The sequence below is a fragment of the Chelonia mydas genome, chromosome 1 (assembly GCF_015237465.2).
Source record: "Chelonia mydas isolate rCheMyd1 chromosome 1, rCheMyd1.pri.v2, whole genome shotgun sequence".
Lineage (NCBI taxonomy): Eukaryota > Metazoa > Chordata > Testudines > Cheloniidae > Chelonia > Chelonia mydas.
The window spans coordinates 267,969,562-267,983,179 of record NC_057849.1 but is presented as its reverse complement, the minus strand read 5'-3'; the positions used below and the strand labels follow the sequence as shown (position 1 = coordinate 267,983,179).

Here is a 13,618-nt window from a genome sequence, read left to right as displayed (position 1 = left end):
AAGCACAAGAAAGCACGTGAGCAGCTGTGTGTACTAGAGATAGTGCAAGTGTAGGAGTGTGTGAGATGTGTGGAGACAATGCAAGAGCCTGAATTACCTTAAAATCATCTAAAATGCAGGAAATTGTAGCTGTCATTTCAAAATTTTCCATGAGGGAAATCTTGGACCCACATCCACTATTTCTCTGCTCTCTCTCCCCCAACTCTCCGAAGCCATCCCACTTCTTTTTGGTTGTCTATGAGCCTTGTTCTGCACCTAAAAAGAGATCCAGTTTTGCTGGTATTATATTTAATGTAAAAAAAGAATTGCACCACTGTGACCTTAAAAGCACCCCTGTGCCAGATGGCACAGCGATGTCATGATATTTACCCAAAAGGTGGCATGTAATTTATCACTGGAAAACTAATAACTCACATATCATTAATATTCTAGTGTGATGTAGGAATGGTTAACCAACAAAGAACTTTACAGATGGGCTGGAAATATGTGACTCAAATATGTTTAAACCAGGCATGCTGGGGGAGTTAAAAAACAATTTTTTTTCTCCAGAGAAAAAAAGAGGCCATACCCGGTTTGAGGTGTTGGCCAAATTCAATGGGATATTCATTTGTATCAGAGGTTGCAGGAAGAGATCATTTGCTTTGTAAAAATCACCAGTGAGGGAGGAACTACCATGGAATCTACACCAGACAGCATGGTATTTATACCCAGCAGGGGAAAGGAACTTTAGCTGGAGAGACCCTTCAGAAGAATATAAACTGGACTATAAAAAGAGAAGGAGGGAACCCCTAAGTTATCCATCTCTTGGGGAAACAAGAAAGCAGCACTTTGATTCTTTAAGAGTGGATCCTGGCTGGAACAGCCAGTCACACTGGAGACATTGCTCTAACTTGGGAAACCATCTTGAACAAAACTATAGCTGGTTAAATTACGTTTTAGTCTTAGAAGCATGTTTTCTTTTTATCCACAGACATTTTTATCTTAATTCTTTCTATTTGGTATCACGTATGCCTATGCCCTTTTGTTAATACATTTGTTTTACTTTTATCATAAACCATCTTAGTGCTTTGTCTGAAGTGGAAGGTTTGTCAACCTCAGTTGAGCTAATAAGCTGCTGTGTACTGTCTCTTTAAAAGAGCAGCAAATCTGGTAAGGTTTTGTGGGTGCTACAGTGTGAGGGGCTGAGCATTGCAGATAGACATTGCTGAGGAACTCAGGAATTGCGGTTCACTGATTGTTACCTGCTAGGCCAGGTTTGGACAGGCAGAGTCCTGAAAAGTTTGCTGGCAAGGCAGACAAGCTGGTGTGTCAGGGAACTGACACATAGCTTAGCAATAACAAAAGATGTTACCCATCTCAGCTGATTTGCTGAGGCTGAGATGGGTAACACAGTGGGTCACAGTTCTGGGAACCCCAGTCGGTTGTCACAAACACCACTAACAAAAAGCCTTTCTCCAAGATGAAACTGCCTGTACATTCAGTTAAACAGAACTTAAAAGACTATCAGTAGCAGCAGTATCACTGTCTGGTAATTCCCTCTAATATTACATTAAGAGAGCACAGATTAAGGTGGAAAATAATGAGTCAGAACCGGAAACCTGAGCTGTAGTTGCTGTCATTTTAGCTGACAGGATAGCTACTGCAGAAGATCCAATGCTTTATAATCTATAGAAAGGAACTGAAAAATGCGAATTAGTAGCTAGAACAGCAGACATCACAGGTAGTAGCGACATGAGTTATTTATACATTCTCATACAGTAGCACTGTTAGCTTTAGTTCTAGCTGAACAGTATTCATTGGATACAAAATTAGGTGAGCATTTGTATATTAGCCCCGTTATCTATTCAGTATTCAAAAATACTGGAAGAATATCACAAGTGCACAAATGGCACACTAGATTTTTAACAAAGTATCAGATGCTGGTATTTAAACTCCAAGCTTCAAAATTCATCAACTAAGAATGTTTGCGGGTAGGACGCACACACATATTTTACGTCCAGGACAAGCATTTGTGGCTGAATAAACGTATTGCCCATTGAACACATGCATTCATTCAAGTGGGGCAGACCAGTTCTGAAGATTTGTGAATTCACAGCCACTAGAGAGCCTGAATGTGCTCAAATCAACTAGAAATTCTACTGTTTGCAAAATATTTCTTTTTGGAGGGAGGATGGGGTTAGGGATAGTATTTGATGAGGTCTAAATATTATCAAGATCTACTATGCTTTATTTTGTAACAATAGTGATTAATTGGTTTCCCCTGCATATATCATCTTTAAAATCTAAAGCTACATGGCTTTCTGCCTTAACAAACATGTTACATATCATTATTATTCCCATCCGCTCTCCTCTTTTAACTGCTCCACTTGCCCCAGGGACCCCATTCTTTCTCCTCATCTCCCTCACACCTATTCTCATCCCCTCCCTTACTCGTCTCCTTAACTTTTCACTCTCCTCCGGCTCTTCCCCCTCACAATACAAGCATGCTTTTCTCTCTCCTTCTATCCAGACTAAAATCGTAGCCTGTCTTTTTGATATCTCCTCATGGATGTCTAGCCTTCAGCTCAAGCTCGGCATGGCTAAAACTAAGAGCTCTTCATCTTCCTCCAAGCCCTTCCCGCTACCTCCTTTCTTGATCTTTGAAGAGAACACCACTCTTCTGCCTGTCACTCAGGCCTGTAACCTGGGTATCATTTTTGACTCAGAACTCTCTGTAGGTCATCACATCCAGGCTACATCTAAGTCTTGCAGATTCTTTCTGCACAACGTCTCTAAGAAACAGCCTCTCCCATCAATCCACACAGTTAAAACTCTCCTCCAGGCTCTCATCATCATGAATCTTGATTATTGCAACTTCTTTTTTTCTAGTGTTGACAAGAGCAGTCTTGCCCCCACTCATATCCATGCAGAAAGCAGCTGCAAAAATCATTTTCCTAGCACAATGGTCCATGACTAGGTCTCCTAAGTGCTACAATACCATAATAAATCATAATAATATCTCAGATGTTAACTGTAGCAAAAGCCCTACACAGGTGCTCAGAGCTGTTAAAATGAATGTGAAAATTATTTCTCTGTCCCAGCTCAGTAGTGCCTGACATGGTGAAGGGTAAATTCCTTAATGGAAGATGAGTGGGTATCAGCCCATCCGGGGCCATATATAGTTTGGATTTGTTTGTTTGTTTAGCATGGACTAGCACAAATCCTGCATACCACGTTGATAACTGTAACTATGCCTTTCAACCTTGACTGCACCTCATTCAGTCACTGAGTATAAGAAGAAACCATTTCAATGAGACACACAGGAGAGGCCAAAAGGTAGTTAATCAGCCTGGCCCTGGTAAGAACTTGTTTATTGTACAGGAAAATGATTGAGCAAGCATAGGGACATAACTGTGTATTGTTTGTTATTTTCCTCTGAGGCAGAGACAAAGAATGGATTTTGAAGCTATTTGTTATGCCAGAGATTTATTGTAGATTGCTCAAAGAAAACTGATAAATAAGTGCAAAAGAGACAGGCCTCCTTTCTTCTAGGTATGGACTAGACCTGAATAGGATCAATTCAGTCCCACTGGTATCCTTGTATGCACACTGGATCATATCCTCAGCTGGCATTAATTGGCACACCCATGTCTCGCAACTTGCCTAGATCCAAATGTGTAATATAGTATGTGATAAAGACCCAAAATGAAGGACACCAAAAAAAAAAAAAATTATGCAGGAAGAAACAAAATGCTGTAGGACTCATTGCTTAAGCATGAAAAACTCTTTTTATAATCTCAGATTCATGGTAATTTACAACAAATTTCAACAGCAAATATGAGGGACACCAAGTTCGTGAGTCTTAGGTAATTGTGACTAAAATGAGTAACTCACTGGAAATGAGGAACAGTTGAGGGATATGGGTATAGGACAATTACACCAGTTGAAAGTCAGGCCCACGATTTTAGTAAATCCATTTGTTTTTAATCAGACTCTGAAGGCTCCCCACTACCACTGTGCTCCCCTGGTAATCCCTCATCAGCATGGATCACTCCTACAGATGGTGATGGGCAGAGATGTGGGTTGAGATTCTGATGTGTACGCTCAGAGAAGCGAGTAGCAGTGTAACAATACTAGAACATTGGAAAATACATGCTGTTTCTACCACTGCTACTTATGGAAACAATTTAACAACAGTGATTCTCTTTTTCCAAATGAGACATTTTTTTACTCAGCATAGTTCATAACCTTCCCATAGCAAGCACTACAGATCAGAAAAATATTTGAATAGGGCCAGAACCAAAACTCTGGATCCAAACACCCCTGAATCTTGGAGGTGTTGAGATCTGAAGCTCCACGTACAAATCAACCAGAAAGTTCTGAATCCTGACAAGACCTTTTTCTACTTATAGACATTGGGATGCTGTGATGGTGGCATTTATTTACTAGGTTCCTTCCAAGCTAGAATCAATGCTTTTTGACTGAATCTGCATTCACACGACTTACATTCTGAGTTTCAGCTTATAATTGGGGTTTTCCTGTGCTTCCACCAATACCATATGCATTTGACAGGGGACTTCCACTGAGCCTGTGCTTTCACTGTTCACATATTGTGTTCCAGATTGTAATAGGAGACTTGCCCTCCACCTATTTCTAGGTTACAGTTTCCTGGGTTCTGGATGGTCTAAGGGCATGTCTACACTGCAATCAAAAACCCGCAACTGGCTGTTTAATTGCTGTGTAGATGTTTGGGCTCAGGCTGGAGCCCAGGCACTAGGACCCTTCGAGGGGGGAAGATCCCAGAGCTGCAGCCCGAGTCTAAACGTCTGCCCTACAATTAAACAATTTAAATGTCTAAACCCGAGAGCCTGAGGTTAGGCCAGCCGTGGGTGTCTAATTGCAGTGTAGACATACCCTAAGAGTCCTTTTATTCCCCCATTTGTTCATTGGGTTCTACATGATAAAGAGGCCTGCACCTCCCTGCCATACCACATTTCAGATGGTGTAGGGACCCTTTCTGCACTGTTTACATTCCACGTTCCATGTTGTAATAGGATGCATTTTTCTGACCCTGTGCTCACAGTCCTATTTTGAAACTGGATGGAGTTTTGGAGTTGACTATTGGCCAATTTTGTGTTCAATGCACACAATCCCAGGGATTATGACAGGCAGCACTGGGCCCATCTCCTCTTAAAGGGGCTAAGAGACCCTATGACACAGGACTACCACATTTTTTCCATCTTGTGGGCCACATTTTAATACAAAGCCTGCCTTGTGAATCACGTCCTCACTCACCCTTTCACAATGGCACAGACCACTTCCCCTTGCAATTGTTTACTTGGAAAAGAGGTATTAGGAAAGAATTTAATGGTGTTTAGCTTCTTCTAAAGCTATTTAGCAACTGAGAAGAAGCCTACATCATGTGACTGGCCAGTCAGAGCAACTGTTCTAGTCAGCATTCTACAGACCACAGTCAAGAAGCTTTGGTTTACAGTAATTTGGAAGCAGCCCAATCTAATGAGGTAAACATAAAAGGTGCTTTTAGTAAATTGCAGTTCAAGTGGCACATCTGGGGTTTGCAGTCATTCCTTCACATAATCCATGAATGGAGCCCAAATGAACTCAAATTCCCTCTGTTTTGATCTTGTTTTATGTGTAGCTTTTTCCAATGAAAGAATATATTGCAAGTCCTTTTACCAGTTCTTCAATATCACACAGTGTCATTTTTCTTCAACAAACCAATATATGTATTGTTGGACAGCAATATATATATATATATATATATATTTTAAAAATGCTTGAAGTTTCTTTAAAGGCGCAAAATTTTTATAAGGAAATAGTACTGATTTTTGGGAATTAACTGGATTCTATTGAAATGCACTTTCAATTTTAACTCTTTTTTTTAAGGAAATTATTTTTGTTTGGTAATAATTATTTGTTATAATGATTACCCTGTGCACTGAATGAGCAGGGGTCCTGTGGGAAAAAATAGCATGTAATTAAAGACAGTAAAATAAGGCACACAAGGAGGCAGAGTTAAAGTTGCAGAAGAAACAAAAATTCAGGCATTTCCCAGTTTTTGAGTGCTTGACTTTACAGTCTAAATAACAGGGTTGTTTGTTTGTTTGTTTGTTTGTTTTAAATGCAATTTCATGGTGGTGGGGAGAGGAGAGAGATAAAAAGGAAAAAACAAACTGTAATGTGAAATTGTAAAAACCTCCTTGTCACGGAGTGTGGGGGAGTCCAGGCCCTGCACCCCTCTTCCTGGGATTCACTGAGACTCTCAGCCAGCCAGTAAAACAGAAGGTTTATTGGACAACAGGAACACAGTCTAAAACAGAGCTTGTGGGTACAACCAGGACCACTCAGTCAAGTCCTTCTGGGGGAGCAGGGAGCTTAGACCCCAGCCCTGGGGTTCCCTGGGTTCCACCACCCAGCACCAAACTGAAACTAAGCCCCCGCTTAGCAGGCTCTCTCCTGCAGCCTCTGTTCACATTCCTGGGCAGAGGTGTCACCTCCCCCTCCCCCTCCTGGCTCAGGTTACAGGCTCTCAGGTCTCCCATTGAAACTCCCCTGCCACATTCCCAGGTCAACACTCCCCCCTCCCTGCTGCGTCACACTCCTCCTCCACACCATGGTTCAAACACTGAACCTTCAGCACAGCCTTACACCACTTAAGCAACAAGTTACCATGCAGGGCGCACCTCAGACCTCTTAATAGTTATGCTCAAATGCACCCCCCTCAGGTAGCGGGCTTCACTTCTTTCACTTCTCTCTGGTGGTACACTGCAGTTCTACTGCTCATGGACTAGATCTCTGGGTTAGAGCCTCTCTATTTTCCAGCCACATTGATACAAGAAGCCCAACTGTATTTGGCACCTAGATTACTAGGGCCAAGTGCTAGGACTGCAGGCCAGGAGAAAGGCTTAGGTGCTCTCTTCCCTCCATCCACAGAAGCTGTCTGTTCCTATAGTTCCCAATGCCGCACGTGCTGTGGCTGCACCTTTGGGGGCATTATGAGCCCAGCACTTTCTAATGTTCTTGTTCAGTTATTATTCTGGCAGGCTCTCAACATTTCCCTGAAGAACACCAGTGAGAGAATGCAAATGGTGATGTTAAACCATTTATATCTTAGCTAAACCTGAATGGAATCACACGGGATAAGGACAAAGGCACTTCTTTAGTCCGAGGGCTTTCTCCCTACTAAATTTCAAAGGTTTGTGGTACACAATGAAGATGATAGACCTCAAAAAAAGTTGCCCGAATCTTTTATAAAGGAAAGTGTTGGGCAACCTAAATATAAGAGTTGCTACCAGATTTTCCCCATAATTCTTCAGATTCTGACCTGTAACAAGTTCAGCTAAAACTAAGCAGAAATGTATATGAGTTATAAAAGTCTTTATGACATTTCAATGTATTTTAAACAGCTGAATAGATTTGCATTTTCTCTAAGTTCTTAGAGAATATAACAATCACAGCAGTGGTGCAAGTGGAACTAAATCTTTAAGTCACCAGCACAAAAATGTTAAGAACGAATCGCCCAAGGTAGACAGATAGATGCAGAACACAGTCTACAATGTGTGAAACACACTAATAGCTGTGGAGAAACTGGCTAATAGCATAGACTAGTGTCTCAGGGTCCGGCAGATCCAATCTGACACTATTCCAGGGATATCAGCAGATGACTTCAAACACTGTATCAAGAGACAGAAAGTTTAATCGCTGCTCTCTCATACAGCACAATGAATAGTGATAATATTCCGGAATTTAGAACTCCTAAAATATCATCTGTTGCCTTTGGCAGCATTGTCTCAATATTCTGTTGAGCTCAGATCCTTTAGTGAAGTGTGTCAAATACATCGGAGGCAGATGTTGGAACATGAGACATGCTAGAGCTTCCTTGAAAGCCTTTATAAGAAAAAGAACATTTAAAACTAGAATAAATGTATGAAAATTCTAATATTTACTCCCTTCAAAGACACTTTCAAGCCCCTCTGTTCCCCCACTCATGAACTCTATCATTCTAAGAGTTCATTGCCAGAAGTGATTTTTATGGGATTCACTTCTTGGAGTGAGGTTCAAAAACAGGCTCCCAAATATAGAGCAAAGTATCAATTAACCTTCCTGTAATATAGATCAGTAAGTAGCCACATATTTGGAAAAAACAAAATCTTTGCAGGTATTTTGTCTATGGGATGAACTGGGCCAGATTTTCAGAACTGGCCATTTGGCACCTGGTACAATTTGTCAGCAGGGTGATAGAGGTGGCTTGACTTCCAGATCCTTGAGCTGTTAGGCACTAGTTTAGTTCTGAACCAAGCAAGCAACACTGATGTTCCGCTTTCTAGGACACCAGACTAATGTCCAAGAAAGGCATGAGTGTCACTGGTGGAAGCTTGAGTTGGGATCATCTGGCTAGGTCTGGGAGGTCCAAGGCATTTTTTATATTTCACTATATTCTACTGACAATCTTTGTTTGAAACTAACTTATGAGTTGAACTGCAATAATGGCTTTTGAAGTACAGTCCATGAAGCTATTAAGTTATGAAAAATAGTTACCTTAATAAAAACGGAACAATGGGCCGTACTTATTCAGTCTGTTCACTCTGTTTGTCTAATAACTCAGGACTGAACCTCATCCAGCTGTGTTTGGCCAAGGTTAAATATAATGAAAGACTGATTGCAAATGTGGTTTTAGTAGCTAACAGTCCCTGTGCGGGTGTCCTAGCTTGTGGTCTCATTTACATAACCAACTTGAGCCTGAGGGCATATTAAGCAACTAAGCTAATAGAATATGGGAGCAAAAGGTTACAAGAATCATGGAAATTAAATCTGTTACAATACAGAAATCATTTTTATTTTTAAATACGACTTTACAAAGCAAAGTCACAAACGACTTCTTTAATTGTATTCCTTAATGTCACTATTTCCTTGTACATGGTACTGGCAGAGTGAAGTGAAATCATTTTCTGCAACCCAAATTTCATTAATATAGAGAAAGACATTAGAATACAAAGAAAATTCAAGTCCAGGTCCTTCCCTAACAGCTAAACAATGGCATATTAGCTATATTATGTCATGGACTGGAACATAGGCGGTCAGACCTGGTGCTCAGAGCAGTGGTGGTCAGGCCTAGCAGTCAGAGCAGGAGTTGGGAGTCAGGAACTGGGATCAGAGCCAAAGACAGGCAGGACTGAACCCAAGGGTTGGAGCCAGAGTCAGTAGCTAAGGGTAGGGCATAGAAGCAGGGAAATGGAAAAAGGCAGGAGGGCAGGAACCAGGAATAGGACAGGAAGACAGGAATTAGCAACAAGGCAGGATTCAGGCTAAAGGGCAAAGTCCAAAGTACCAGCCAACTAGGGATTCACCTAGTTGGTCAGACAAATTCCTGTGACTCCTTCTCGCTTAAATAGTGTGTCTAAGCCAGTGGTTCCCAAACTTGTTCCGCCACTTGTGTAGGGAAAGCCCCTGGTGGGCCAGGCCAGTTTGTTTACCTGCTGCGCCTGCAGGTTCGGCCGATTGTGGCTCTCAGTGGCCGCGGTTCGCTGCTCCAGGCCAATGGGAGCTGCTGAAAGCAGCGGCCAGTACGTCCCTCGGCCCGCGCCACTTCCAGCAGCTCCCATTTGCCTGGAGCAGCGAACCGCAGCCACTGGGAGCCGCGATCGGCCGAACCTGCGGATGCGGCAGGTAAAGAAACTGGCCCGGCCCGCGAGGGGCTTTCCCTACACAAGCAGCGGAACAAGTTTGGGAACCACTGTCCAAGCCAATTAGAGAGGCCGGATTTCTCTTCCAGTCAGGAGCTTTGTGGGCAGTGCTTCTGGTAAGCTAGGGTCCCCCATTCCATGTCTCCTGCTGGTACCAGTTAGCTGCAGAGTGGTAGTATCTGAAGACTGTCTGGGAACCCACCATTCCTCACACATTATGCCAAATAATTCCTTTCTAAAATCAAAATTTTACTCCTCAATATTCACAGTGGATCTTGACTTCAATATTCTTCTCCCCCAACATCACTGGAACAGCCTCATACTCTGTTCAAGATTCAATATACGGCTATAGCAGAGTGATTGGATTAGCTGATGATGAGTTGTTGTAACTCGAGCTGTTGCAGCTGGAACTCTTGCATTACTAGCTCAAACTTCAGCAGCACTCAAGCTTCAGCCCACACTGGTTAAAGTACCACTTAACTCAAGCTGGAGATTTTTGTGTGTGCATGGAACTCAAATCAGCAGTAACAGTGGAGTTAAAACCCAAGCTAACTCTGCTGTAAAGACTCACCCATAAAAAACTGATCATGGTGCTGATGAAGATAAGTGTCTGAGGATATGCCTACGCTATGGATTCTATACGAGCATAGCTGTGTTGCTGTAGCTATGCTGACATAACCCTGTAGCACAGATGCAGCTCCCACCAGTGTAGGAACACCACCTCCCCGAAGGACAGGAACTATGTTGATGAAAGCATTCTTCCATTAACACAGCTGTGTCTCCACCGGGGGTTAGGTCCACATAGCTGTGTCAGTAAGAGGTGTGAAAAATCCACACTGCTGAGCAATATAGTGATGTTGATATAACTTTTATATGAAGATTAGGCCTCTGTGTGGACAACACCAATAATTTAGTGTGTGCATAGGAGAGGAGTTATAATATTTAACTAGCTCTTTGGGCGATGTTATGAAGTTTATAAGATAATGATGAACAATGGCAAGAATTTCAAAGATTCCAGATAGTGAAGAAAGTCATAATTAAGAACAGTAATCGCAGAAAGAGAGACATCAACAAGAAAACAAGAGAAAGGCACAAACATAGGCTAGAAGGTCAAAGGAAATAGCTATATCTAGTATGTATTTTTCCAGCATGAGTAGGAAAAGTGTCGTACTGAATAAAATTTGAGGTGCTGGAGAAAATATTGGGCTACATTTTGAGCAAGGCAGATGTAGAAATTGCTCGCAGAATGAGATGTCTCCGCAACTTTATAACAAGACTGCAAACAACACAAAAACCATCAATAAAAACGTTCAGAAGTGACTTTCTGAAAACTGTAAGAGGCCAGATAAGTGTGGGGTTCTCCAAAGATAACTATGGAAGAGAAGAATAAAATGAAAAAAGTGAAAGATCACGCACTATTCCAGTACCAACACCACCCCCAGAGGCACAAAAGAACCATTAGGGGTGAAATTCATCCCAGTGCAGAGGTTCCTGCATTAAGTGAAATTCATCTTAAAATAATAACTCATGAAAAAAAAAAACTATATCTCAGAACCTTTACCATTGTTTCACCAATTACAAAGAAGTCCAGAACAAGATCACGAGTGGTGACTAGACCTGAGGAAATTTTGAGAAAAATGATGCAGGAACACGACGCTAATTTCTAAATAGAATTTTGCTTTGCACCCCCTCTCTAGTCATATGTGTGAGTAAAGTTTTGTTCATACAAAATTTTCACAGAACATGAATTTGGGGTCTGTAGCTGAAATATATTCAATCACAAAATAAAATTCACTGCAGGCAGAAGAAGTTTATGAACATTAGTTCATCCAGTCTCAGAACAGAAATAAAACTACGCAAACTAAGTGACCAATCACACAGATCATACGTAAAACAAATAAAGGAATACTCACAGAATGCAGTTAGCAAGCAATCCATTGTGCAACCAAATTTCAGCCTAAACAGCCAAACAGTTTTAAAGAGTATACAAATTAGCAAAAAATTAGTCTATTGATGAGCAAAAAAAGGGGTACATCTGTCAAACTGTTTAAGAACTGTTCACTTCTTTGTGGTGACACAAATTATGACAGACTTGTTCTTTAGTGACTATTCATTCAGCAATTCAAATTTGACCATTTAACTTTCACAAAAGGAAACAGACAGGAAACAACATAGATGGAGGAAAGGAAAACAAACTGGAAATAAAAATATCCTTAACCTATGACATCCAGCACTTCCAAGAGGCTGCACATCCAGAGTGTAGGGTGCTGAAGTGGGACTTTGCAACGTGGGTTCTATTCCTGGTTCTGCCACTGACCTACTGTATGTATGACCTTGGACAAGTTTCTTCACCTCTTTGTTTTCCCTCCCACAATTTGTTTGTCTTGCTGTCACGGATCCACAGGCTTGGTGCTCTGGGACAGCTTTGGAACAGTGCCTGGGAGGACCCCTTCAGGGTGCCAGACCCCCTTAGGGTATGACCCTTTCATTAGGGTAAGCCACTTGGTTTCACTGCCTCCCTGGACTGAACCTGGGAGTCTTCAGCACCCCTGCTTCACACTGTGAGCTCCCATCAATAAGTCCACCTGAGTTAGACACCTGAGGGAGACTTGTACACCCAAAGGGAGCAATGCATCCCCACTTTCAGCATCTGCAATGGACTCTTACCCAGCGTTGTAAAAGCAGTAGGGTTTACTAGCTGTCTAGAACATAGCATAGAAAGTCCTTGCTTAGCACCGAGAAAAGAAAGTTACAGAATAGTCCATTCTGGTTACTCAGAGCTCCAGCCAAGTAGTGTCCACGCTTGATTCCTGCTCTGTCCCTCTTAGTTCCAATTCCCAGGCCAGTCCCACTTGGCCCCTCCTCAATCCTTTGTTGTCCAGCTGGTCAAACACAGCTGGCTTCCTGAGGAGGGAGTAGGCCCTCAATGGTGGGGAGTTGCTAGGTAGTAAATATCCTGGTAATTGGATTTACCACTGTCTTCATAGACCTCCACTGACCTGGGACCCCAAACCTAAGGCAGCTAGGCACCATTCACACCTTTGTTGTAGTCTGCCCAAGAGTAAACAGCCTTTTCCCACCACCTAGTTAACCATGCAGCATATAGGGGAAACTGAGGCACACACAGTATTCAGACATACAATTCCCACTCTGTCACACTTCCCCATTTAGACTACAGGCTTTTCAGAGAAGAGACTGTTTCATTTTTGTGTTTGTACAGCATCTAGCAAAATGGAGCCCTGATCTCAGTTTGGGCCTCCAGAACTCCTGTAAAATAAATTATAACTGTAATAATATACTAATAATAATGCCAGAGCTGCCTAGTTTAGACAAATTGAGAAAACGACACCATCTAAGGGCGGATGTCTAAGAGCCCTACCCAAGACACAAGTAATGGTATCTGACAGCAAGAAATACCCCCAAGCAAAAGACCACAACTTTGTGGTGAGCTGTACAGAGATCAGAAAGGTTTAGATATGTACTTAAAAGAAATTTGGCAAGCAAAGCCATATTTGGTAAGCTGACATATTGCTACAAGCGAGGTCAGCATTTAAATCCTCTCCCTTCCCTTCTGCTTAAGGAGGAGAGGGGCAGGAAGAGGGAGGGCTACACTTAATGCTGAAAAGTCTTTTTGAAGTATTTGCTCCCTTGACTAAGAGTTCTCAGTGTGGCAACACCTAAAATCAAGATACATCAAAGGAGTTTCAAAATAAACAGCAGCTGAATGAAAATGTATGAGATGACAGACGGAATAAACAATAACTATGCATATGTTTAAATCATTTGAAAGTGATTGCAGCAATGTGTAAAATATCCTTAAATAGATATTTAAATGGTAGCTTATTTCCCCAAGGAGAAAAAAATATCTGCTTAAATCTTAAATAAATCCTGTTTATACTAAACTGCATCCGTTTTCTCCTTTGGTGAATCACTTT

General features: G+C 41.8%; 1 long non-coding RNA gene across 2 annotated transcripts in view; it reads right to left on the bottom strand.

The window, feature by feature from the left end:
- Nucleotides 1–13,618, bottom strand: part of LOC119565271 — a 66,070-nt gene that overhangs the window by 5,686 nt on the left and 46,766 nt on the right. For both annotated transcript variants that reach the window (XR_006290784.1, XR_005223898.2), the window contains one exon: nucleotides 98–255. This is a non-coding gene — a long non-coding RNA (uncharacterized LOC119565271). The remainder of the gene's footprint in view (nucleotides 1–97; nucleotides 256–13,618) is intronic.